Genomic DNA, 26,602 nt, shown 5'->3' with positions numbered 1-26,602 from the left:
GCTTTTCAAAAAGTCACTTCAGAAAGATTGATGGCGTGTTGAAAACAGCAGCCTGTTTGTCATTATAAATAATCACCCTCACCAAAATTCCTCTGTCCTAAGATGTGTTTATGCTCACATACAGATTCGGCTCAGAGGACAAACAAACACAGCGCATGCGTGTGGCCTCGACTTCTGAGGACGCTGTGGTTCCTCCTCCCAGCCTGGGAGTGAACGTGTGTGTCCAGGGAGGTGGGGCGCAGGGCTAGGTGGTGGGCGTGGTTTCTCTCGTCCCCCCTGGCAAACTGCTGCAAGGAGCCACCTCTCCACTCAGAGGTTCCCCCTCTGTTCGGGAAAGCCGCAGCCTTTTATGCCCTCATCTGAGGAAAAGCAGGGCGTGCCTAAGAGAATCTTCCCTGGATTTCGTCAGGCGTCTGCACTGTGGGAGCAGAGCCCTCAGGTGTGTTGCTGAAGGCAGATGTCCGGTCTCTTAGCTTACTGAGGGTATTTGTGGAGGTGTACCCAGCTCCAGGCCCAGGCCGTGTTCGTACACACATTCTTGTTTACTCCTCCAAAAGCCATGAGGCAGGCACTTACTATTCCCCATTTAACTTGCTGAGCCTATAGAGGCTCAGAGAGGTTGAGTGACTTGCCTGAGGTCACACAGACAGAGGTAGGAGAGCTGGGGTACAAATCTAGATCTGCTCCACTTTCTACCATTCTACCCAGCCTTGGGAACCGGGCTCTCGGGAGCCACAGAGAGAGGCTAGAGATGGCTGGAAGAGGAGAGAGTGAGAAGGCAAGTCAGTAGAGGAGGCCGGGGTCAGTGCAATGTGGCCTTGGTTTCACCTAACTTCTGAGGACCCGTGAGAGTTGGATAATTCTTTACAAGGCCAAGCGAACCACAAGGAGCCAGGCGACGGCAGGAGTCAGCGTCCTCCGTGGCAGCCTCACTTCGTGGGTCCGTCCCGCCCCCACACCCAGGGCGTTTGAAGATTCCTGGAGCCATTTGGTTCCAGTAGGTTCCTGTTGTCCCCTCTCCGCTTTCAACATCACGCCAGCTCCACGGACGCTTAACTCCCAGGCACACCCGTGGCCGTTTGGATGCCCACGAAGAGTTCCTGCCCTGAGAAGTGTGAGGGCAGGGCGCGGAGAAAATCCAACAGCAGCAACAGCGATGTCTGCACGCGGCCAGTCTCTTAAGGCGGAGCGGCAGGATTTTGTTCGTGTGTGTGTGTGTTCATGGGCACACGGGCTGGGCCCTGCTCCCGATCCTGGCATCAGAGCATCCCCTCCTGCTGCCGCACGAGTCTTTCATGGAGCAGGTGACCCGGATGTTGCAGGCTATAAATAACCATTAAATGTCCCTTTCGGAGAGGCCCTTTTTTCCCTTGAATTCGAGTCTCAGCATGAAGCAAGTAACTTGTAAATTTGGATCCTTTCTGTCAAACTCAGGGTCTTGTTCTACCGGTTTGAAAGAGGATTCATTCTGCTGTTCCCTTCTCAAGTAGAGTATAGGAAAGCCTGGAGGAAGGCGAGCTTAGCAGAGGCACCTTGCAGCTCCCCCCGAGAACACCCGCTGGAGAAACGAAGAGCATTGGTATCGCTCCGCGCGTGGGGATCGTTGAGGTTGGGATAAAACCTCTTATTCATGGTGTAATTTGTTCTTCACGTGGTTAAATTACACATTAATACGACAGGGGTTATGTTGTAATTACACCACACTCCTCCCCCCGCCCTGTGCCTTTCTTCAAGAGGAGGGAGCTGAGTCAGTGCGGAGCCCTGAATACCCTTTTTCAAGAGACGCTGAAAGCAGTGGCACTGCCCCAGCGGAGGCAGGCAGCGACTAGTCTGAACCGTCCAGAATCAACACGAGGAGTCGCACGGGGTGGGAGTGCTGGCTCCCGGGCTCAGCCCGATTGCTGAACGCGGTTTTCGGAGCAAAGACCCAGGCGTCTCTTCCTTGGCTGCGCATGGAGTGACAGCACTGCTGGCGTCCGCTCCCGGCTGGGGCGACAGGTCGGTGCACCGAGACGCCTCCTTTCTTAGCGGTTGCGCACGCTGTGCCGGGCAGCATGTCCCAGGCTGAGCGGGGACCGGGCTGGACACCATGCGGCCCGCCGGGTCCTGGGCTGAGCACGGGCAGCGCCAGCTGTGTCCACCACAGGGGCACTGTTTCTCGTCTGCAGGACAGCCGCGCGAAGATTAGTGACACCCTGAGACGGGTGGTCTTGCACGAGCCCCTTCAGCTCACTGTGCCTCAGTCCTCTTACGTCTAAACAGGGACACAGGGGTCCCTGCCTGCCCGTTTCTCAGAGGGTCTGATGAGAGGAATGTACGTGAAAGTCTGGAATGTGAAAGCTCGACGTAGGCTGGTCACTCGGGAGTGTGCACGGCAGTTGCTGCCCAGCTTGCCCGCGAACACGCCTCTGCTCCGCAGGAACGGCATTTTCTTTGAGAAAATTTAAAATAGTGTGAGCGTTTCTGCAAGGATGGTGGCTGGGGCCCACACATGCCTTTGGCCTGGAGTGGCCATTACTCTCGGCGGAGGAGCGGCGGGGGCTCCTGGGTCGTGAGGGCTCCTTCGCCAGGAGCCGCTCTGGTGCTGGATCCGGGCAGACCTTCAGACGCATGTGCTCCGCTCAGCGCTGGGGCAGAGGCTCACAGCTGGTTGCCCTCCCAGAGCACAGTCTGGTGCAGGCACTGGTCCAGTCGCTACATCAGCCTGGGAGGGCGGTCCTGCTAGTGTTCCCACCGAGCAGATGAGGCAGAGGTGGTACCCAGCAGGCGGCGGACCTTGCTGAGGTCGCAGATCAGGATGAGTGGCCAAGCCAGACACCTGACTGCAGGGGCCAAGCTCTTAACCCCCAGGCCAGAGTCATGGTCCCCACCCTCGAGGAGCCAATGTCTAGGGAAGCCTCCAAGCCCTCCGGTATGAGCAGAGGGGCCCCGTGTCCCCGCTTATCCCAAGCTCTGACGTTTCCTGTCATAGAAGGAAGCGAGGGTTTCCAGGACCACCATGTGATGCCAATTTGGTGACTTCAGTAAACTGTCCTGTGCTTTCTGGTTTGCATTAGTACAGTTTGGAGCTTCCCGCCCCTGGAATCTCCTAGGGAGCAGTGGTCCCCGCAGTGCTGCCTGTTTGTGAGGCAGCCTCACCCTCTGTGTCCGGGAATGGGGGTCCTAACGGGGGACAAATGCCTGTGTGGCCAAAGGTGGCATTGTGGCTGAGTCCGCCTGTGGCCTCCCTGCAGCTCTCCTGCTCTAATGCAGCACTCTGCTCATTCCAGGAGCTGACAAGGACCATCACCCCAGTGAGCCCAGTGCCGCAGCGTGTGAAGACACCATTTACTGGGTGTTCCATGGATGGATTTCATGCCTCTAGCGGTTTGAATGCCAGTTATTCCCATGCCAAGAGCCCTAAGATGATGCCAAAGTATTCGGAACTAGAGTATGCTGATATTAAAATTAAAGAAATACATTTAAAGCCTAGAAACCTTTTAATTAGAAAGAAATATTAAATTCTTAAAAGGGGAAAATGTCTGAGTTTTAAGTGGAGCTAATTAGAGGTCTGGGTAGAATGAACACAATTGGTTTATCTGGACTGCCAGTGTTTTAAATGTCAAACACCAAGAAAGCCAGGAAAAAGGATTGGAAGTGACCTAAAAATTACTTAATAAAATTGAGATATATTTATTTTAAAACACCATGAATCCAAAATGAATAAACAAAACTTGCTTTGGATTTGGAATAAATAAATTTGGGATACAACGGAATACTATTCAGCTTTAAAAAGGAAGGAGGGGCTGGCCTGGAGGTGCAGCAGTTAAGTTCTCACATTCCGTTTCGGCGGCTTGGGGTTCGCCGCTTGGGATCCTGGGTGCGGACATGGCACTGCTTGGCAAGCCATGCTGTGGCAGGCGTCCCACATATAAAGTAGAGGAAGATGGGCACAGATGTTAGCTCAGGGCCAGTCTTCCTCAGCAAAAAGAGGAGGATTGGCAGCAGACGTTAGCGCAGGGCTAATCTTCCTCAAAAAACAAAACAAAACACATCCTTAAAACAAAATAAATAAAAAGGAAGGAAATTCTGACACACGCTACAATATGGATAAGCTTTGAGGACATTACTCTAAGCGACGTAAGCCAGTCACAAAAGGACAAATACTGTATGATTCCACTTACATAAGGTCCCTAGAGAAGTCAAATGCATAGAGACAGAAAGTAGCCTCTTTCCAGGGGCTAGGGGAAGAGGGGATGGAAGTCAGTGTATAACGGGGACCGTTTCACTTGGGGAAGATAAAAGAGTTCTGGAGAGGGAGGTGGCAACGGTTGCACAACAGAGTGAACTCACTTAATGTCACTGAACCGTGCACTCAAAACGGGTTAAAATGGTGAACGTTTTATTATGTACATTTTATAGCAATAAAAAATGCCATAGATCCCACAGGAAGATAGGCTAATTTAACTTTATTAATACGTGGTCATTCTATTCCTTCAACCTGGGTTGGCTTGCACCCAAAGCTGGGTAGGATGAAGAAATGACTATGTATGTATTGACAATATTGAGGGAGGACTGTCGTTATGTCCAGGACCTCAGACCCCAACGCCCTCACAGCCTGAGAGTGGGGCCAGGCCTCGGATACTCAGTGCCCAGGCTACGTGGTGGGAATCACACAGCAAGGGCTGGTGGATGGCAGCAGGTCCCGGCCCCAGGACCCGGCTTCTCTTCTGATTTTTGATGTTAATTTCTGCTCGAATGGGAATGATTCGGTTTTAGCTAGGAATTCATTTATTTCCTGGAATTATCTCTTCTAGGGCCCACATGTTTCCCGTGAAGAGTCTTCTTCACACTGGCTTTGGCATTTCTTTGGGTCCTTCACCCTCACTCAGAAAAGCACACCATCTGTTTTCAGCCTGCATAGCATGTCCACCACAGGACTAGAAGTGTCCAACTCTATAGAATCTTTCTTTTGGAAAACAGATCAAAACTGGAAGAAGTTTTACAACATGGGTGCTTGACAGCTATAAAAATGTCCACATTTTTAATAATGCTCTTTAACTAAATAGTTGTGTAATTTAAGTTGGAGGTTTGTGCTGTTGGCAATAAATGATTCAAAAGGGAGGAAGACCAAATGTTTTCACTGTGCTGGCAGAGGGCAGTGGGTTTTCAAAGGTGCCCTCCTTGGCTCAGCCTTGTAGCTTTAAAGGGGTGTAACAAAACAATCGCAGGGGACCTGCCCCAGTTCAAACATGCATTCCCGTTTTTACGGCAAAGCGGCAGCGGTTTACTCAGAGGAGTGATTCTCAGAGGCAGAGCGGCCAGGGCTTCCAGCCTACACTGTCTCCTTGATCAGACGGAAACTTCAGACCCGCAATCTCATTTTCTCTCGTGCCTCGTGAGCTCCTGATTACTGCTCAGGATGTTTCCCTGTGCTTTAGTTGGAAGCCTTCCTGTGCAAATGGACTATTTCTTTGGAAAACTGTAAGCCCCTCAGCAGATAGTCAGAAAGAAACATTCATGGGGGCAGAGGGACCGAGGGAAATACAAAGTGAGTAGGCAGTGTGCCTGTGGGATCAGAGGAGAGAAGACTGATATGAGGTGCCAGGAGCCAAGCGCACGAGTGGTCCTGAAACCCAACAACCTGGGAGCTTTGTCAAACAGAGGGTCTTGGGATCCTGGCTCAGTAACTCGGGTGAGCAGGTCTGCAGATCAGTCTGTTGATGAAGCTCTGTGAGGTAAGTTGCTCTCCTGCCTGACCAGCTAAGGCCCCTCTAAGGGGGCACAGGCCAGGCCCACGTAGAGTTAACGAAAGGAACAGAGACTTGTTATGGGTAACGAGGGCTGTGCGGATAGGCGTGTTTAATGCCGAGCCTTCTGGGAAAGGCATAGGGAAAGGAGAGGGGTACAGCCTAGAAGATCTTGCCTGACTAGGGTCACGGGGCAAGTATGACTTGAGGAGGGTTTGGAAGAGGAGAGGGGTGAGAGTTGTGGATAAAAGCTTAAAAGGCGACGGCAGGAAGATTTTCTGGAAGGAGTGGAGAATATGGACTTGAATATAAGTAAAACAAATAATATTACCTCTTGTCAGATGGATTCGGGGCTTACTTAGCTTCTAGTGCATGGAGTGGAGAGGAGGCAAGGAGCTGGGGCTATAGGGATAGCTGAAGGGGACTAGAGGGGGGACCACAGCAAGGGGACAGCCAGGTGACGAGGGCTGCAGGCTTAGCAGACCTTACTTTCTAATGAGGATGTTGACCCTATCCTATCCTTCCATCTGACCCTTCCTCTAAATAAGAGACAGTTCAACCGAACTGAGGATTCCCGGCCTACACGGCGTTTCCTGCTCCATTTCTCTGCAGTGTTACTGGAAGCACTAGTCCTTCAGGTGTGAAGGAATCAGCCATTTTGGAGGACTGCCAAATGCTTGGTGTATTTGAGGACACAGCAGCCCCCTCCTTCTGGCAGGCCTCTATACCCTGGTAAAATGCTCCTGGAGTGTGTTCCGGCTGTGAGGAGCAGTCAAGGTACAAAATGAACCCAATATTCTCAGCTTTGAAATTTTGAGGTCTTGAAATTCCCTTTCTCCCCTCACTTTATTGCAGGTTTTCGGATATGCTCCAAAGTAACTTCAGTACCTGCAGGGAAGGGCAGCTCTATGTGAAGGGGGCAGGAGGAGGATCTTCTGGTGACACTGGCCCAAGTGTATTCAGCAGGCCCAGGGCCTCGCACACAGCAGGGGATCGGTAAAAACTTGTTGACCTGAATTGTGTACAAAGATGACCTCCCAGGGACTAGTGTCAGGAATAGCCTGAGCACCAAACAATCCTCCAAATCTGGCTCTCTGGTCAAAGGACACAGAAACACTAACTTGAGGAGATGTCTGCACCGCCATGTTCATAACAGGATTATATACAACAGCGCAGACACGGAAACAACCTAAGTGTCCATCAGTGCATCAGTGGATAAAGAAGTTGTAGTATATATACACAAGGGAATATTATTCAGCTATAAAAAAAAAGGAAATCCTGCCATTTGCAACACGAAGCTTAAAGGCATTATGCTAAGTGAAATAAGTCAGACAGAGAACGACAAATACCATATGATCTCACTTATATGTTGAATCTAAAAACAAACAAACTGAACTCATGATACGGAGAACAGATTGGTGGTTGCCAGAGGTGGGGGTGGGGGGGTGAAATGGGTGAAGGTGGTCAAAAGGTATAAAACTTTCAGTTATAAAATAAATACGTTCTGGGGATGTAATGGTTAGTAATGGTTGTTTGTGGGTGGCAGAATTAGACATTTTTTTCTGCTTTCTTCTTCATACTTTTCTGTATTACTTGATTTTTTTAAAGCATGTTATTTTTTTTAAAAAAATAATTATTCTGAAGGAAAAAGCAATGGCATTGATATTTCCACATGCACAGGAGCTATCTAATGATTTTGCTTTTCAGTTAGTGGGAGACTATAGCTATCGTAGGCCCAGTCATGCCATCCTTACAATTAGTCCTGTTTGGCCAGGGGCATGCGGCCCGTCAGTTCAGAATGATATTGCCTGGTGCATCCAATTACTTTCCATGAACATCATCTTCCTGCTGCCATCACTCCCCAGAAACCAGCCTCAACACAAGTGCACGCCTCGTGTGAACTTTACCATGAAAACATCGTTTTTCTAACAATTGTGATGAGATTCCTACTCTTGCCCATAAAAAAAGAATCATTTGAGTTTCGAGGACTGGTTTGGGGCTGCAGGAACTAATCACACCAACCATACACGCTCTTGGTGATGTCCACGCCCACCCCCTGCCCTGTATGCCATATGGAAAACAGATGTGCTCATTTCTTCCAAAACTCCCAAGAGTGACTCAGTTGAAATAATGACGGACACAGCCTATGATTTATCACTGGCTAGGTCTGCTGCCTTAGAAGCAGATATGACTGGAAAATGACCTCAGAAAAATATGTCCCTTCCAAATTAAGATTCTGTGAGCTCACTGAGGCCAATGCCCTCATTTCCTGAGGTTTTTGAACAAACTAGTATATCTGGGAGCGGGTGGAATTCATCTCTTTGGAACTGCGGAGATTAGGTGTAGTAAACTGGACAAATCAATTCACTGGATGGTCGTATTCATTGAGCTCTGCCTGGGCCATGATGCCATGGGGAGGCAGTACTTATGACATGATTTCTGACCATAGGATGGAGCTTCTTAGCTGGGGAACGGAATAAAACACGCACAGGGAAATACCCAACCCTACAAGGCAGAGCAGACAATAGCCTTCTAAGGTGTGTATTTCTTTTCTAAGGGCCAAAGTCAATTGAGAGCAGGTGAGCCCAGCAAGGGCCAGATTAATCAGGGAAGACCTAGGGACCGTTTATTCTTTCATGTTCCAACGCAATGTGATTGAAAGGTAGGAGTGTGTGACTTCACACTGCATGCCACCAGGGCTCTGTGTCTATGTGTCTAATGTGACATGCTGCCATGTGCCCTCATGTAAGCTCTGTTGGAGCTTTTCCTCAGCTCTAAGTCTCTGCTCTCACTCCCTTTTCTTTTTCTCCAAGAAACTCCATGAACTAGAGATTAAGTACAAGACATTTATCAGGGAGAGCTTTGGGGATCAATGCTTGCGACCTTGAGAAGCTGGGCTGCAATGCAGCCCCAGCAAAGACCTCAAAGAGGCTGGTGGCCCTACAGAGTTGTCCTGAATTGGAGCAAGAGCAACAGGCCTTTACATTCCCACATCACCCAAGCACTGGATTTAGGCTTCCCCAAGGAGGGGTTGTGACCTTGGGTACGGCAACCTCCTCCGCCCAAGGGCAGTTTCCAGGTTGGGGAACTCAGCTGTAAACCTTCTACCATCCACTGTCCCAGCATCTGGGAGGCACACCACAGGCTCTACTCTACCCGTATTCCTCGTGCTTGTTCATCATCTACCCTCTGTACTTCCTGCACCCTGAAAGGATTCTATGTGGCTTAGAGCTCTCCTCAGAGGGCTGTCATCATGGAGGAGGCCCCATTCTCCTGGTTCACCCTATAGGAGCTGTGTGTGGAATTATCTCAACACCCATCTTCTGCCTATGTCCAGGCTGGTGGGATCTAATTGCAATGACCACACCACAATACTAGTACTAGGAAAACTCTAAACTTAGCCAATGACCACAAAAAGCCGAAATGTCAGTTATTTCTGTTATCTTGGCAGGACTGTGTCCGAGGGTCAGACAAAAAATTCAACCAGAAAGGCCAGGATGTCTTATGAGATTATTGTACTCATAGGTAGTGAACTTCAGGAGAATTGAAAGGAATTCAATATAAACCACATCTTGATGGAAGGGAGTTAGTCTTATCAGAATTTAAATGCATGCTGAAATTCTTTGTTTCAAATCCTACATACAATCTTATTCATAATCCTATATGGCTATAAGCACATAGATAGAGGTAATGTGGTTTAGAGGGAAGAGCACTAGCCCAGGGTGGAGCCTTGGGTAAGACTTCGCCAACAGGCTTCAGTCTCTTCAACTGTAAACAGAGGGTATTACACGGGATCCTTTCTAAGGGTTCTGCCATCTCTATCAGTCCATGATCACATCTACATTGTGCACTGAACACTCTCACTACACTATTACCATCACAAATACCTGAGTTATGGGCTACCTTCTTACATCTTGGTTATATTCTGATTAATTCAACAAACATCATCATCCTCCCAGGGGCTTCTGGGGTCTCAAATGGATACAAAGCTGAGTAAGACATAGACTGGCCCCTGAGGCTCATATGGTCTCATAGGAGGGCTTAGAGAGTAGACAGATGACCTTGAAGGTAGACCCAGGAATATTTCTGCAAGGAAGCACAAGCATGGGCTTTTTTCTTGTTCTTCTTGCTTTGTTTGGGGGATGGGGAGGGAAGAACAAAAGAGCAAAATCACCTTGCTGGTTGGTTGCTCCGAGGAAAGTTCCACGGATGAAGTGGCATTTGACCTGGGACAGGGCAGAGGAGTTCCGGTGTGGGCGCCATGCATGGAAGAGCTACAGTGGGGAGGTAACAGGTGGTACCTTATATTTAATGATATTTCTCTTATAAATTCCAAGAAGTGCAATTATGAAGTTAAAGGGCATGAGAATGTTAAGACTTGCTGTGTGAGAATGACAACTGCAGGGGTGTCCTTTCAAATCCGGACATGACTTTTGGTTTAGTTTCAGGTAGGAACACAGAAAGGTTTTGACTGCTGGCTGTTCCTGACTTTATCAAATCACCCCCTGTCCTCGGCCTGCTGTCCGCCCACTCAGCACAGTCACTCAGATGGGAAGGTTCTGACATCTCTCAGTCCGTCTGGGGAGCCAAGCCCCTGCACATGGCGAGGTGTAAGGGGTCCCATGGGTGCTTTTGTGATTGTCTGGTTGGTTACTTGGTTGACTGATTAACATTTCCCTTGTAGATACTTGTTTATGGGCAGCTCCTTCCACCTGCTCAGCTACCATCTTGCATCACAGCATTTGCTGAAAATCTTTAGTTTATGTTTTATTTTGCACTTTCCTTCTTGTCTTGGACTTTTGTGATTGGGATCTGAGGTTTGTGAAGCCCAGCAGAAAAGGTGATGACTCTCTCGCTGTGTGACTTTGCACAAGTTTCTACAGTTTCCTCAGGCCTCAGTTTCTTTAACTCTGAGTGACGTAACTGACCTGGCTGCCGCGGGCAGGTGGCTCCAGCCCTCACACTCTGGATCTCCATGAAATTTCCTGGTGGGCTCCCAGGTGGTTGTTTACCGTTGGCTTCATGAAACAGATGAAAGCCCACATTGTTTTGTTTATAGGCAGAGGTGATCCCTTTTAAACTTTCATTTGGAAGCCAAAGGTCTTAGTCACCGGGTAGGGGGCACGGGCAGGGCAGCTGGCGTTGCCCGTTTGAGTACATCTCACCAACTCTGCTTGGATTTTCCTGATAACCGTCCTTCCAACAGGACTCTAAATAACGTAGCCCCTGGCCTTGTTGAGCGTCCCCCAGTGGGTTCCACAGTTCTGTGAGGTTCTACCTGCCGCCCCTGTTCCTTCCCCACCTCCCCATGAAGAGGTTCTCAGACTTGGAGCCTCTGATCCACAGCCACACACCTGGATAAACTTCAGCTAAGTGAAGAGAGACGTTTGGTGCCTCCAACTGCATTTCGAGTGTAATTGATGGGGCATTACAAACCATTTGATGTCCAAATCCCGTCTTTCAGCAGGCCGACCGCGGAAGGTTGGTGGAGGGAAGACGCCTCATGATCCTTGTGTTTTAATGTATCCGAGTTATTCCGAAGGAAGGGATGTTTGTTTTCCCTTTTGCTCCTCTAATTGATGCAGCTGTTGCCCAGCCTCATCTACATTAAGCTAAATATTATGTCTTTGTAACGTTTTTGATCTTCATTAATTATAGCTCAGGAAAGCTGACAAAGGCAACCTGTCTCTTTAATATAAACAAGATTAATTGCATGGTTCCTGCAGAAAATGAACTACCAGCACTTTAACAAAAAATGTTTGTCTTTAAGCAGCCTTTGGATAAAAAATAAAAAAAAAAAATTAAAACTGTTACAGGAAGTACCGAAGCTGCCAAATTACCATGCCCGTGAGCCTCGCCTCATTATCAGACTAAAAGAACACACACCCCTGCACTTTCATCCTCCTCCAGGCCCAAGGAAAAGAAAGGCCGGATAAAAAAAAACCACCTTTATACAAAGAAGTGTCTCTGAAGTCTGGAATGCACCCTGGCTGTTTGAAGACGAGATTTATACCTGACACCTTCCCTTAAGCTCATTGTTGAGACTCGTCTGTTTTCAAATCAGCCGCAGACTGACTGCTTGAGGAGCTTCGTCTTATAACGACCACATAATCTAAGATAAACACACAGGGGCTGCTATCACTTTCATTAATAACCGAGAAATATGCTTTCCTTCAGCAGGAAGAAAAATAAAAACAGGCAAATGCACTCCGTGGGCTGAGACTGGAGGCCTGTGGGGGAGGGCTTGCTTAGGGCAGGGGACAGGGCAGGCGGAAGGGGCAGAGAGGAGAGGCGAGGGGGTAGAAGGCGGAGCACAGTGCTCAGAAAGACTCTGGACACAGAGTGCAAGAGCCCGGAGGGCAGGAGGGGCAGCTCAAGGGCATCTCTAGGACAGCCCATTCAGAAACGGCAAAACCAGGAGTCAGGCACATGTTTCTCCTACTACTCACCCCGCTAGTTAAGAGGTTGAGGTCTAGTTCTCAGGCCTCTGCAGGTTGGCTTCTGCTGGAATGGCCTGAGATACGTGGTGCTCCAAGAGACCTAAAAGCCCCAAAAGGAGGCTTCTGATAGTTTGGGATGTTGTGACCTTAAGGCCAATCAGATAGATCAACAGGGGGAGTAGGCTTTCCAGGCTCACGGCTGTCCAAGAAAAGACACCAGGTTTGGGGCAGGGTGACAACACAGTTCGAGAGAGCATCTGGGAGCTGCAGCCACCTAATGAAATACCGTCCCCATCTGGTAAGTCCACTTAGCATGGCTTCCGTGGCCTGTGGCTGAGGCAATTGGAATTGGCATCCACAAGAATGGGACACTGTTCTCTCAAGGTCATGCCTAGAAAATGGGCAAGAGCCAGAGAATCACTGTGTCAACACCCAGCTCTCTGTGGCTTCCCATAAATTCCTGACTCTGAGAACATGCTGGAATAATGCCTAATGAAGTGTGTATATGGAGGGTGGAGCTGGGGGTGATTCAGGAGGAAGCAAAGTCTTCAGTGAAGCCAACAAGGTCATTGCAAGGCTAAGTTTGGGCAGAGAGGCCAACGACGCTCCATGGAACCCTGTGGTCTGGGATTAGGGAACCCACATAACCTGGCAGCTGGAGTAGAAGGTGACCTGGAGTTGTTGTTTGCTTTCCCAGACAGCAAGACAGATAGAAAGAAAATTAGAGTTTCCCAGTGTTTGTGACGCAGAGGATATAGTGGGCCAGATGCCTGGAGGTGAGTATAAAAAATAGAACCCAAACTGCCGTTTAGCTAGTGTTGAGAAAGAGTCGCCCAGTGATGGTGGGGTGCGGAGGGAGGGAGCGAGCCGATGCTGGCTTGGAGAAGTTCAAGTGTCATGTTCCTAGGTGAGAGGAACCTGCAACATGGACTTCACCATGCTCTGGTCTATTATGGGGTCCTCCTGGATTTTTCATGACCAAAATATTGCCCCTCCCAATGCTTTGTTTTCTGTGATGTTCAAAACCTGTGCCAAAGTGACGCAAATTGTAAGGTGTCCAAGGGACCCTGGTTCCCATGGCAGTCACCAGGCCGAGGGGGAGTTGTGGCCTTATGCACTTTTGGGGCGTCAAGCCAGGCCAGCACCCGGATGTGGCGTGCACCCTGAGCACTTAGCTCTGATGCCCAGCGAATGGCTGCTGGGGCCAATGGGCAGTCATGGTGGGAAACTGACCTCACAGAAACGCCCAAGGCTGAGGCCGTTCTCAGAGTACGTCTGCATGACTAGAGCCAAAAGTATGCTAGTTACTCACCAGCCTAACACACAACACTGCATGAAAATTAGGAAGATGTGTCTTCTGAGACACTAACTTTTCCACAGGTCTGTCACCACAGAACTTAAGCCTCCTTTAAAACACTTACACACACACACAAGCACATACATATCTAACTGAAATAGATGATTTACAAAACTACACTTACCTTTCCTATATGCTATTTCGACTCTCTTCCATGTTATACAGTGCTATACTATGTACGCCATTCCACTAAAAAATGCTGGTCTCGACCCCCTAAATTGATTCACGATGCACTAGTGGGAGGCAACAGGCAGATTGAGAAAGCATTGCCCCCAGGGAGGGAGGGTGGTGCCCCTGACTGGAAGCCAAGATTGAAGGCAGCTCTTAGGAAAGACTCAGTGACACGACAGAGAGCCAAGCAGACTGGGAGCCAGGAGGGGGGGTTCCAGTCCTGGCTCAGCATAGGCATCACAGGCAACCGCCAGGTCTCTCTGGGCAGCAGTTTCTCCACTGGTAAAAGAGAGCACTGCAACTGACGAGACCACAGGGTTCTAACTCTGTTTTTAGGACCTGATTTGACACTTTCATCGGAGACTGTCTGAACAAAAAATAGGTGATCGATACCTTAGAATTTGTAGTGGAGAACGGGTTGAGTTCACAAGGTGACCTTGATGGTGAGTAACTTTTTGGAGCAACCATTATGCTCCTCCAAAATACTAGAGAGCAGAGTTTCTCAAAAGCACATCATCAAGAATGAGTATTTTCTAGAACTTCTGGAAGGGTGGGAGCGTGAGGAACCAGGGTGGAATACACTTCTGTCTCCACTGACCTCTCAGCAAACAGTAAAATGAACGGTGACCTCGTCACCTGGCCTGTCACTGTCATTTTTTCATAATTTCCTGACTGTGGAAACAGTGTATACTAATTGTAGAAAGCTTTCAGATATGCAACAGCATAAAGAAGAAACCTAAAAATGACTTGTAGTCCTACCATCCAGAAACATTATTGAGATTTTGATTTATTTCCTTCCATTTTATATATGTATAATTAAAAATTTAGAATCATATTGTATACAGAGTTTTGTATCCTTTTTGGCTTAATAATTTAATGAAGATCTCCCTTTGTCATGGAATGTTCTTCAGGAACATGGCTGTGCTGTATTCTACCACACGGATGTACCATGAGTGGTCAATGCATCCCCTGAGGCTGGACGCTTATTCCAGTGTCTTTCACTACTATAATTAATGTGACAATGTGCACAGTCACATTGTGTAAAGAACTCTAGTTCTTCCTTCAGAATAAATTCCTAGTGGCAGAATTGTTGGGTCAAAGATCCACAGGTGCAGGAGAGCTCAGCCACCCCACAGTGCCTCGTTGAGTGCCTCTCCCGGTGCCGTGTGGGACAGAATCTGCAGAACGGCCACCACTGAGGAGTCCCGTTGGCCCCTGACTAGATTTTGGATTCCCAGAGAGAAGAAAGCGTGATTTGTACAGAAAGAACAAAGAAACACATTCAAGCAAGGAGAGCACTGCCCAGCCCTTCTCTCCTGGACAGGCAGGAGGGAACTCTTACTGAAAGGAGCTACATAACTGAGCCCAAGGTCACTCCTCTGACGACAGGAACCACTAGCCCTAGGTGCCCACTCGGATGGTGGTTCCTGGGTGGCAGTGGCAAGGAGGGGTCAGGGTTGGAGGTCAGCCACCCTTGTCACGGCCTGAGTCTCTCGCTGTGGACACACGGGACTCAGCTGCTCTGGGACCCACCTAACAGAGCTGGTGTCAGGCTGCCCTCACCCAGAATCTTCGCAAGAACCCCTTCTGTGGTTGGCGTGTCCAGTAGGGATGTGTGGAGCAGAGAGGACACAGAGAGGGACAAGCAGAGCTCCTGAGGAACAAACATCAGATTTCCATGTCAAAGGTGGAACTGCCTTTTTGGTTATGGAGATTCTGAAAACTACAGATACCTATATTAAATGAGCATTCACTGGCAGAAGGTGTTATAAATGGTCTCTTTTCTGAAGCTCTGTGGTCAAAAGGAACTCATTCCCATGCACAGGGCCCTGGACCCAGCTGGGCCTTAGGTGGGTGGGGATGAGTCAGGGGGCCCCACGGAGGAGCTCAGGAGTGAGCTGGTGTACCTAATCTGCTGCTGTACCTCTGCAGCCTGAGCTGGTGGCGTGCGCTGCTGCATGTGAGTGCTCCCCGCGCTGGAGAAGGACAGAGGCAAGGTCACGCAGCCAGGCCAGCTCTCATTTTTCCAAGTCGATATTTACGAGAAAAATGCCAGCTGTGATAAGGGGAACCAAGGAGGGAAACACAGCGGCAGGATGAGTCCTCAGTTCTTTCTCCCAACACTCTCTCCCAGAATATAACAGTTTGGGTCACATCCTGGAGAGATTTTTCTCCCTGTGTAGACTTTGTAAAGCACAGAAGGGAGATCTGCAAAGACATCCCAGTGGGAACGTGAACTCCGTCGGGGCCGGCATCCCACCTGGCCTCTCCTCAGGGCTCCGAGAAGCCGTGACAGCGTGCTGCCCACTACGGAGAGTCACCCATTCCTTCAGAGCGTTTCACCCGAACTAACCAAAGTCACCTCTCATGAAAATCTTATGAAATAGGTGGATTTTGTTCTGCCTGTCTTACAGATAAAGAAATTGAGGCTTAAAGAGATGAGGGCAATTGTTGAAGTTCATACAACCAATAATAAATGAGAAAGGAACTAAAACCAAGAGCTTCCCACTCCAAGGCCCGTGGTCTTCCCAGGGGCCACCACGCTGCTTCTAGCTTTCCAGCATGACATCAGGGCACACCCTTCTCAAGGCCAGACATACCACCCCCTCAGGCACTGGGCAGAGTCCCAGTGAATTAAAAGCACAAATTCAGGGGCCGGCCTGGTGGTGTAGTGGTTAAGTTTCCGTGCTCTGCTTTGGATCCTGGGTGCGAACCTAGCACCACTCATCACGCCACGCTGTGGTGGCATCCCACATAAAATAGAGGAAGACTGGCACAGATGTTAACTCAGGGCCAATCTTCCTCACAAAAAAAGAGAGAGACAGAGAGATAAAGCATAAATTCAAAGATCCTCACTCCTTAACGGTTATGTTAAAGATCTACAAATAACCCTAGTGTAGGGGGCTGGCCCCGTGGCCGAGTGGTTAAGTTCGCCCGCTCCGCTGCAGGCAGCCCAGTGTTTCGTTGGTTCGAATCCTGGGCGCAGACATGGCACTGCTCGTCAAACCACGCTAAGGCAGAGTCCCACGTGCCACAACTAGAAGGACCCACAACGAAGAATATACAACTATGTACTGGGGGGCTTTGGGGAGAAAAAGGAAAAAAATAAAATCGAATAACCCTAGTGTTGTTCTAGGATAACTGAAGACACCCACGGAGATGATGAGGAAAGGGCTGGCCCACCGTGCCTGCTGTGCCCTAACCTCTTGCAGGTAATGTCAGCGCAACAATCAACCGCACTGAACACAGTGCTGTGGTTCTGCATGTCAGTCAAGATCACTCACTGTCACCTTCAGCGTCCAGGCACTTTGGAGTCTCCAAGCCCTTGTGCCTCACCAGCGGAGGCCCCGTGACGCACAGGCGAGCCGGCACAGGGGCGTTTCACAGGGCTGGCAAGCCACATCGCCAAGCTGTGCGCTTATTCTTATTTGAAATTCTGGGCAAATGTGCAATAGCTACCGTAGCAAAAAGATCTTCATGAACTCCAAATTTAGTAAATTGAAGTTCACAGGAGCTGTGAGAAAAAGATTTAACTAGCTTTTAAAGGTCAATCACAACCTGTTTCCAGAGTGCCCAGAGCAGATATTCTCAACTTTAAAAAGACTTGAATTGTAAGAACTACGAGGACATTTAAAAAATTAATCTTTAGGTTTTGAGAGAATTGTAGACTTACCTGCAGTTGTGGAAAAGAATACAGAGAGCTCCTGTGCCCCCTGTACCCCAATGGTTTCATCTTGCAAAATTATAGTATGAGATCGCCCATCCGATTAGAATACAGTTACAAGAGGACTTTTTCTACAAGACTCCATTCTATAAAACCGTCATTTGCAAGAGTGAGCTGCCATTTCAGCAAAAGAATGAACTCGGGGGCTCCTCAGCTGTTGTGACCAGTTTGGAGCAATTTCCAAGCTGAGGGTCTCATGGGAGTGACTGGCCCTGACCTCCAAGCTGCACAGGAAGGGCCCTTTCTTGCTGTAAGTTCTGCCCTTCTCCTGGAAATACGTGGGCAGGAGAAAAGTGAGAGCTGGCTGTAAAGGCGTCCACACCCTCTGGACTAACCGTGGACCGGCCGGTGTGCAGAGTGCAGCCCAGCCCCAGCGCTGGCCGGGTGTGCATGCGCTTCTCCGATCAGTTTCCGCAGCCATAGGAAGTGGCGGCTGAGCCCTGTGCCGTCTGGCACGATGGCCATTATCCACTTGCGTCTGCTGAGCACTTGAAACACGGCTAGTGCAACTGAGGAACTGAGTTTTTAATGTTAATTTGTTTTAATCAATTTAAATGTAAAGACACATGTGGCTAGTGGCTACCTCATTGGGCAGGAAGGAAGATGGTCTTTCGGATCCCCCCCACCTCTCAAATGTTCTAACTAAAATATCTAGGCTTGTTGAGAGTGGTCATCTGGCCTCCTCGTGAGATAGGCAGTGAGCATTCCTCCTGAGGAAACCGGCGTTCAGAGAGATTCAGGACTTTTCTGAGGTCCCCCAGGGAATGTGTGCTAGAGCCAGAAGCACACCCCAGGTCGTGTGACTTCTAGACCAGGTTTTCGCCCTTTTTGTGTTACACCCCAGCTCAACAGCAATCCCACCACCATTTACTGTGACAAAAAGGAATCAAGTCATGGAACTGTTTATCCTTCCCCTAAACTGAACGTGAAACCCGAAATATTGGAAATAAAAGTTCTTATTCTAACTAAGAGAAAGGCAGGCCCTTTGGGGGAAAAAACCATGGTAACTAGTAACAGAAATGAGGATAATTTTTTGACAACTAAGAGATCCTACCTAAACAACTGGGTTTCTGTGAGCAAAATGGGACAGCAAATAGCAAACCAATTCTAGAAAGAAAAAATGTGGACGACAGATCCATATGCGAGCTTACAAAATCCTAGATTCAATACTGATTCTGTTAGGCTAAGCTCACTGCTCATTCAGTGATGGCACCAGCCCACAGGTGGGTTTCTACCAAGAGACATGGTCTTTCTTCACAATAGGAGGCTCCAGAGAATTGCAGGCACAACCTGCTTGGAAGAAATTCTGCAAACCATGCAGCATGACAAAGACACTCCACAGCACATTTAGAACACAGAAGAATTCATGCATTCTAATTAAGTCCTATAAAGTTCAGCTTAATATTAAAAATGTATCTTTAATAACAATCTGCCTATTTTATACTAACTTCCTAAAAACTTCCTCTTTATTTAATATTTCCCCAAACATTTTAAAACTGCCCCACCAAATCAGAAAATGTGTAAGTTTGTGTGTATGGGGGGTGTTTTTTGCTGAGTCCTCGGGTGTCATGGTTGTATCTTTTAATGATCTTGAACATCCCAGTTGTCCCCAGATACGCTCTTCTAGCAGGAGAAAGAAACTGAGACCCAGGCGGAGCCTTAGAACGCTGTCACCCTAGGAGGATTCTCGCCTCTTGAGCTCCACAGGCTTTAGAGGGATTTGGGTATTTTTCTCTTACCTTTGGGTGTCTGTGTACTTCTTTCACTCTCCTCGGAGTGACTGTCACAGTTGAAAGTCTCCTTCGCGCTTCCTTTACGGGAACTGAGTGCTCGGTGGAGGAGAGGTGTGGCTTGCTGTGTGCATTGGCAGGGGAAGAGAGGGAGGCCTGAGGTTTTATCACCTCACAGAGGAAATTCAATATTGGGGCCTTTCATGTCTCACAGCCCACCTCCCCCAGCCCCTCCCTGCACTCACCCTCCCTCCACCTTTTCCTCCTGCACTTCATCACCTCCCCAGGCAAAGAGATATTTCCTGAAAACTGGAAAAACCAGGTACTAGCAACCACAGATCAGCGCTAATTAAATTAGGTTATAAAATTCAGGCCCAGTTCCCTTATCTGTGAGTGACATCTTCCACTTTCCAACTACGCTCTTAATATGCACAACTAAAGCATTTGACACCACCGCAACCTTGAATCTAATGCAGTTTATGCCGTTAGTACATCAAGGTGTTTTGATCAGACTAACTTTGAAGCAATCCTCTCCTCCTAGTCTTTTTGCCCTCACTTCCATTTCATGTATTAAATTTCAAGAAATTAAAACTGTGTCCATGTAGCATTTTATTAGCTGCCGAAGTTCTGTCTTTGTTATTCTTATTATTGATATTTTGTATTTGATCATCTTTACAATGAATACCTGGACCAAGGGCGAAGGACTTAGCATTTGCTATGCTGAGTGTTATTAGTCACTCTAGAACTTTAGGAAATGCAGAGGAGGCCCAGCTCAGGTTGAGCCTCTTTGGGATGACATTCCTCATGGCTCACAGGAAGTCCCATTATGTGATGTCTCACTGGGCCACTGTGTGGTCATGTGGGGCCAGAGCATAAAGCCTGCAACCTCAGCCATACATTGTGCTCCTTCCTCAAGGCAATGCCAAGAGCATCTCAGAAGAGGCTGTCTTTCACGTGGACACCAGTCATAATGGCGCTTACTGTCTCTGGTTCATTCCCATAGCAAGGGAACCCATCTTGTTTCAGGAACACTCCAGCTACGGTATTTTGTTACAGCTTGCTGAGAAAATGAGCCCCAGCTGTGTTGGCTCTACCTGTGGAGAAGGGCGCAGGGGTTCACGCCTACCCTTCTTCTGAGCCACGCGCAAGGTTCCATGCTCATGTAAGTCCAGGAGCCGGCCCTGAAAGGTATTAGCAGAGGGAGGCCTGGTCTCCTTGGAGCAGAGGGCACGGACTGCAGGAGCTGTGTGCCCTTGCCTAAGCCACCAAACAGGACAAACACCTCTGAGAACGTGGTAAATGAAGCAACGTGGGCAGCAAACCAGGGGGCAGAGAGAGGGACCCCCCTCACCAGGTTCCTCCAGACGCCAGCCCATCCTGCATTTTCAAGATCAAGTCCCTGGGACAATCAGTTGTGGGTTCATACTTCACAAAGAAAACCAGAAAAAAATGTAGGGATATCAAAGGCTAGAATTTTCTTTTACTTCAATACTTTGTGTTCTCCCCGAGGCTGCGTGAATGTGCTGTGGAAAATATGGTTTGGGGTTTGCAGGCTCAGAGGGGCGTGGAGGAAGGGGGGGCCACTGCTCTCGGGGCTTTCAAATGAGTGTCTACGGGGTTCTTGCTTGTCTTTTCATCCTTTTTTATTATCAAAGAGGCTTATAACAGTCCTGTGTGCTACAAGTGACTTCCTGATTTTTCTGCCAAAATAAGGTGACTGTAAAACTTGAAAGGAACTGGGTGCTGTCCATGCATGGAAAAATGTGTCTTTGTAAAAAAGTTTAAGGTGAGTTTGAGCCTTTAATTCCATCAATTTTACTTCATAAACCAATTTCTTTCCCTCAAAGCTTCTGATAACACAATATATTGGGTAAAACTAGACTGTGGATTTCTGTTTGTTTGAGGGTTTCATATGTGGATTTTTAAAAAGGACAGTAAGAACCCACCAAGATAAAATTCTCTTCATGTAACAACGTTACTGAGAGCAGTGACTTCACAGAGACAAAAGGTGGAAAACCCTAGAGATTACCAAGTCTAAGGCCTGTCAAACACAGCTTTGTGGAAAAAGAGAGCCTGGCATCCAGCAGCCACATTGTCGAGAATAGCCTGTGGTTGCAGAAAACAGAGCCGTGTGTTCACTCCCACTTGTGGACCGGTGCCTAGAGAACGGATGGAGACAGGATGGATGGAGAGAGTGTACAAGCCGTGCAAGTGAGCACTGACCATGAGACCAGCCGACCCAGGCCCAGGGCGCTGCACCCGGGAACCCTCGGCCCTGGGCACAGTAGGCACTGTGCTCAGTGCTGCACGTGCTAGCTCATCTGAATTTCACAGATCAACATGAGGGATGTGCCTTTACGGATGAGGAAACTGAGGCTCAGAGAGGCCAAACAATGTATCTAAGGTCATAGTAACTAACAGGTGATAGATGGGGAACTTTAAACCCACGGTGGGTAACCCTAAAGCAAGATATTCTGGGTACTTCTCTACCTGCTTTGTTTTAGAACACTGAACCCAAGGTGCAAGAGAAACTGAAGTTTTAGGAGCAGCTGCAGCCACAGCAGCAGCTCCCACCCCCTGAACCTGGGTGGGTGGTGAGCACTTCACTCGCGTCCTGGCATCTGGGTGCCGTGGGGTCAGCAGCTTTCTGCAGACTGGGAGCCAAAACCTGTCCTCTCCTCCAGTGTGGTCCCCAGACCAGTGACATTGGCCTCAGCCAGGAGCCTGTTAGGACTGCGGAGTCTCTGCCCTCCCAGACCCACTGAATCAGAACCTGCATTTTAATGAGATTCTCAGGTGATTCAGATACACATTGACACCTGAGATGGAAGGAATTTGCGCAAAGGTCTCCAAGCTTTTTTGGTTGCAAATCCCTAATAGTCAAAAACCAATGAGTAAGCATCACATATACGTGATACCCTATTATACTAATATATTACATACATTATAAATAAATGCAAACACAGAAAGTAGAAGCATGAGGTTAAGGCGAAATAAGCAGTTTTACTGACAAACGGCGCGAAAATACTTTTGGCTATTTAAACTTTGAAAACGGGGGCTGTGGCGTTTTGTTAGTGATGGAGAGGGCTCTTCTCAGTGGTCACAGCCTCGAGGAGCTGTAAAGGAGTGGGCCACATAAAGCTGCTGTGGCTGAGGGTCCAGTAAGAGCCTTCCTGTCACCTGCCTGGGCCTGCCCACCTCCAGGCAGGAATGTGGGGGAGGCGCTCCCAGCAGCCCCGCAGGGTGGCGCTCCGGCCCTGAGGGAGGCCTGTGCGTCCAGTCTCCTGGGAAAGGGTGTGGTGCTTTCTTCCTCGCCACGGGGGAAGTGTGCTGGCACTTTCTTCCACGCCCCTGTGCAGAGAAGGCTTGTCCCTGTGCCCTTCTGGGTCACCCTGGGCTACAGCTTGACCCTGATTCAAACACTGTCCAACACTTGGAAAGGGGGCACAGGAGCTCTGTGGACCACTAGGCCTGCCAAGACGCCTGAACCTCCCTGGGGAGGTCTCTGGGTGGGGCTTTGTCATGTACTACAAGGCCAATCCCAGGCCCCATGAGGTTACGCGTCGGCGTGCAGGTTCTGGCCACGTAGCAAAGATAACCCGAAGACCATGACTTCATTGCTCTGCAGGACCTTAAGCCGTTTTATTATCCTAATGTTCTTTAAATATCTAATTCCTCCGATGCTCCTGGAAGCAGCTTTGTCACCTCAGGGCTCCCTCATTACTGAGCCAAATAAATCCCTGACACGCAACGCAGTCTAGGCTGCACGAGAGTCGTGGTTGCAGCTCCCTGGCAACTGGATTCTGCAAGGCCCAGTGCAGCACATACAACTGCTTTCCTGGACCCTCTTCATGGCAGCGACAGGGCTGTCTTTGAGAAACGAGCCGGTGGGACGAGGCCGCTGGTTTGATGGGCCAGAGAGAACACACCGCCCTCCTTGGTTTGGACTATTCCCTTCTTTTCCTTCTGCTCTTATCTCGCCTTTGGTCCTGACCCGACCCCAGCCCTGCTTAGATATACGGTTAGTTTCTGTCATTCTAAGACCTCAGCTGAATTTACCCATTTTCCCCTTGGTCTTGTTTTTGCTGCTATTGATTTGTATAACTCTGGATGTGCTGGTGGAAGACGGATGGCTTACATCTCCAGTGAGGAAAGGACAGCTAGCAAACTTATGGATCATGCATTTGTCCAGCGATCACGGGGCAGGCGCCGTGCTCAGCTTCAGCGACAGATGGGTCAGCCCTAAGGGTCCAGTGGGGAAGTCCACTCAAAAGCAGACAGCTACAATACAATTCAGTGAGGGCTATAAAGTGGGGGTAATTCTGTTTCAATTGAGCTCTTCATTCCCTTTATTTCTCAGACTAATTTTTGATTAAGTGTGGGAATTTTACCTTGAGTCACTTAAGGAAATTTATTAAGTGCCTAATAAATGCACAGCACCATCTCAGTGCTGAAAGAAATACAAAACAAGTGAAAGATGAGTCAGCCACAGTCCCTGAGGCCTTGCCATGTCGTTGGAAAGATGTCAGAAACATGTAAAAAATGGAAATAACAGTGCCAGGCAGTGCGTGATTAAGAGCAAGAAAGAGCGCAGAACAAAGTTGTGCAGGGACCCAAAGGGCGAGGGAAGTGCAGTCAGAAGGGTTCAAGGAAAACTTGAGTTTGCTCCGGGTCACAAAGACCTTACAGACTTTCTATATGGGAGAAGGGAAGTGGGAGAGTCACTACAGAAGGGGACAGTGGAGGAGGCTGGAGTCCAAGTGGAGCCTCGGCTATTGGGGTGATGTGGAATCTGACTCGCAAGAGTCAAGCCGCCTCGTGGAAGGTGACGGGTGGGACAGGTGCAACGCGGCCAAATATGGTGAACCTTAGATGGTTGCTGTGGGGAGCTCATCCCACAGAACCCGGCTGCGCAAACCCAGCACCAGCATCCTGGGCATCGCGGGAGCTACTTAGAGCCAGAGAACCTGGGCCCCACTGCAGACCCACTGAGTCAGAATCTGCATTCTCGCAGGACCCTGGGGGCACACGTTAGAATCTGAGAAGCACTTGTTCAGGATGTGAGGAGCCAGGACTTGCTTGCAATCAGTGACAGGACAAAGGAAATACTTCAGGAATATTAGTCTGTTAATGGTGTGTAAAGTTAGAGTGAAGAGAACCTTGAAGCCAGGAGTTCAACCAAGAGTCTGTTTCAGTAGCTGAGCCAGGAAGTGAGGAGGGTCCTGATGTCATTTTGGGTCTCTTGAGGTAGAAGAGAGGGCAAGACACCACGTGGAGACACCTGCACAGGCCCTCCGGACCCGGGTGGGGGCTGGGCAGCAGGCGTGAGTGCGCTCAGCCCGCACATAGAGCCGCGGGCTGAGCTCCACGGGCAGAGCAGCTCCACGAGCAGAGGGGGCCTCCTCCGCTGAGAGCAGAGCTTCTGGGCTCTTCCAGTTCCTCTTACTCAGGGCACAGGAAGAGGACTCAGCAGAGAAGACAGAGAGACCACAAGAGAGAGGAAGAAACACTAGGATGATGGATCCTTGCAGCTTTCATTAAAGGAAATTCCACTAGAATTTCCATAAGCCTAGAATTTCACACCATTAAAATAAGTTCAGAAAACACGCTTTAATTTGTTAGTGGCACCAATAAAAGCAGGCTCACTAAAGAATAAAAGTTTCATCTTGAGGATACCCTACAAGACTGAACAAATACAAATAATAGATTTTCTAATTCTTTTCTTTCCCTGTGGAAATCACTACTGTTCAGTAAAACGAACTAGCTTGTGAAAGACTTCCAGAGGTCACAGGCGGACCTGTGCTGTCTGTGGCGTCCTGCCGTGCTGATGATGGAGGAGTGGGAGGGAGGGATGCTCAGGGTGCTGAAGTCATAGTCCAGGCAGGAGTTGGCAGGTTTCTTGGGATTTCTTGACCACCTCAGACTCAGTTCCTGGTGCATGTTACCTGGGCCACATATTGGGCATTTAGGTCTTGGGGTGCTTTTTACATTTTCATGCTATGTGTTCCCTCTCCAACTAGATTCTTTGCTCTTTGAGGGCGGGAATTATCTTTGTACTTCTGTGCCTTTCTCCCAGCAACTAAAAACTTGCTATTCAAAGTGTAGTCTTTGGAATGCGTTGCATTACCTGGGAGTTTGTCAGAAATGCAAAGTCTGGGGCCTCACTCCAGACTCACAGTATCAAAATCTGCATTTTTAACCTGATCCCCAGGTTAAATGTGTTTATCAAAGTTCAAGATTATGGCTCTAGAACAATAGTCCTCAATCCTGCCTGCACATTAGCCATCGTTAGGGGAGTGTTCAAAGACTGTGGAGTTCCTGGGCTCCACCCAGATCAATTAAAGCTGGATTTCGTGGGTGCGTCTCAAGTACCCGTATTTTTTAGAAGCTCCCCAGGCACTCCAGTGAGAGGCCAGGAATCCAGAAGAGAGTGAGAGCTAGACACAAAGTAAGAACTGAGTAAATGTTTAGTAAATAAACGCATACAGTGAACGAATGATAGGATATGAGGGCTGAGAGGAGGCTCTTGGACATATGAATAGGTCTCTCATTTTACGGAAGGAAAAACTGAGGCCTAGAGATATGAAGTGACTTGCCCAAGGTCACGTAAAAGCTAAAGACAAGCTAGCATTAGCCATCAGGTGTGGTGGTTTAAAAAGTATACACAAATTCTCTGACACTGCCTTCAAAAGGTAGCGCCCAGTGCCCCTCCCTGTGAGTGTGGGCTTGTTAGTGACTCAATTCTAACGAGCAGAAAAAGAGCAGAAGTGACTGTGCCACTTGAGAGACTGGGTGATAAAAGGCACTGCAGCCCCTGCCTGCTCTCTCTGGTGGCTCAGCCGCCTTGTCTTCGGGTCGCGCAGCAGCTGGTGGAGCAGCCCGCATGGCGAGGAGCTGAGGCTCCTGCCGACAGCCATGAGCGTGAGGCTTCCTGGATGTGGCTCCTCCACCCCAGTCAAGCCTTCAGACAATGCAGCTCCGGCTGGCTGCGACCTCATGAGACCCTGAGCCAGACCACCCAGCTGAGCCACTCCCTGATCCCGACCCTCAAAAACTCTGTGAAATAGTAAAGGCTGTTGTTTGAAGTTGTAAGTTTGGGGGTCATTTGTTATGTAACTGCGTGTTTCACCTTCGAGTCCTCTGCTATTTCAGCCACACCCCAGTGAGACATTCATGTGGCACCAAGGTCTGTTCCATGGAAATTACGCACACATGCTGACCCCAGTATTTTAAAAGTTTAGGATTTAAAGCAGACAATGAGAACAAAGTCAAAACAGGGAGGTACGGCACTGGCGTAGTGCAGTCACCCAGCCCAAGCACACGCAGTCATGCTGTGATCCCCACTGTTTTCTCTCAGCCCCTCAGGCATCTATCTGCCTAGCCCTCTGGTTGGCTTCCAGATCAAGATTCCAGCCACTGCCCTTTCCAAACTTGCCAGGCTGTGGGAGTGC

General features: G+C 48.9%; 1 protein-coding gene and 1 long non-coding RNA gene across 6 annotated transcripts in view; one reads left to right on the top strand and one right to left on the bottom strand.

Moving 5' to 3' along the window:
* The window catches only part of EDAR (ectodysplasin A receptor), a 96,461-nt gene that overhangs the window by 53,671 nt on the left and 16,188 nt on the right, over positions 1–26,602 (bottom strand). The window contains exon 1 of one of the 4 annotated variants that reach the window (XM_070234981.1): positions 19,161–23,228. The exons of 2 other annotated variants lie outside the window; for them this stretch is intronic. The gene's annotated coding sequence lies outside the window, so the exon portion shown is untranslated. Of the gene's footprint in view, positions 1–19,160; positions 23,229–26,602 lie in introns of those variants that run through there. One more of the 4 variants, XM_070234982.1, reaches the window with a different exon arrangement.
* On the top strand, positions 1,722–7,243 carry LOC106781670 (uncharacterized). 2 transcript variants are annotated; one of them, XR_001378374.3, is made up of 3 exons: positions 1,722–1,998; positions 3,270–3,430; positions 6,585–7,243. It is a non-coding gene; the product is annotated as an uncharacterized lncRNA (long non-coding RNA). The 2 variants fall into 2 exon arrangements; XR_011425897.1 differs by lacking the exon at positions 6,585–7,243 and adding an exon at positions 4,797–5,103 and having other exon boundaries at positions 1,803–1,998.

Source organism: Equus caballus, chromosome 15 (assembly GCF_041296265.1).
Source record: "Equus caballus isolate H_3958 breed thoroughbred chromosome 15, TB-T2T, whole genome shotgun sequence".
NCBI lineage: Eukaryota > Metazoa > Chordata > Mammalia > Perissodactyla > Equidae > Equus > Equus caballus.
The sequence above is the reverse complement of the archived record's forward strand: the minus strand, read 5'-3'. Positions and strand labels throughout refer to the sequence as shown.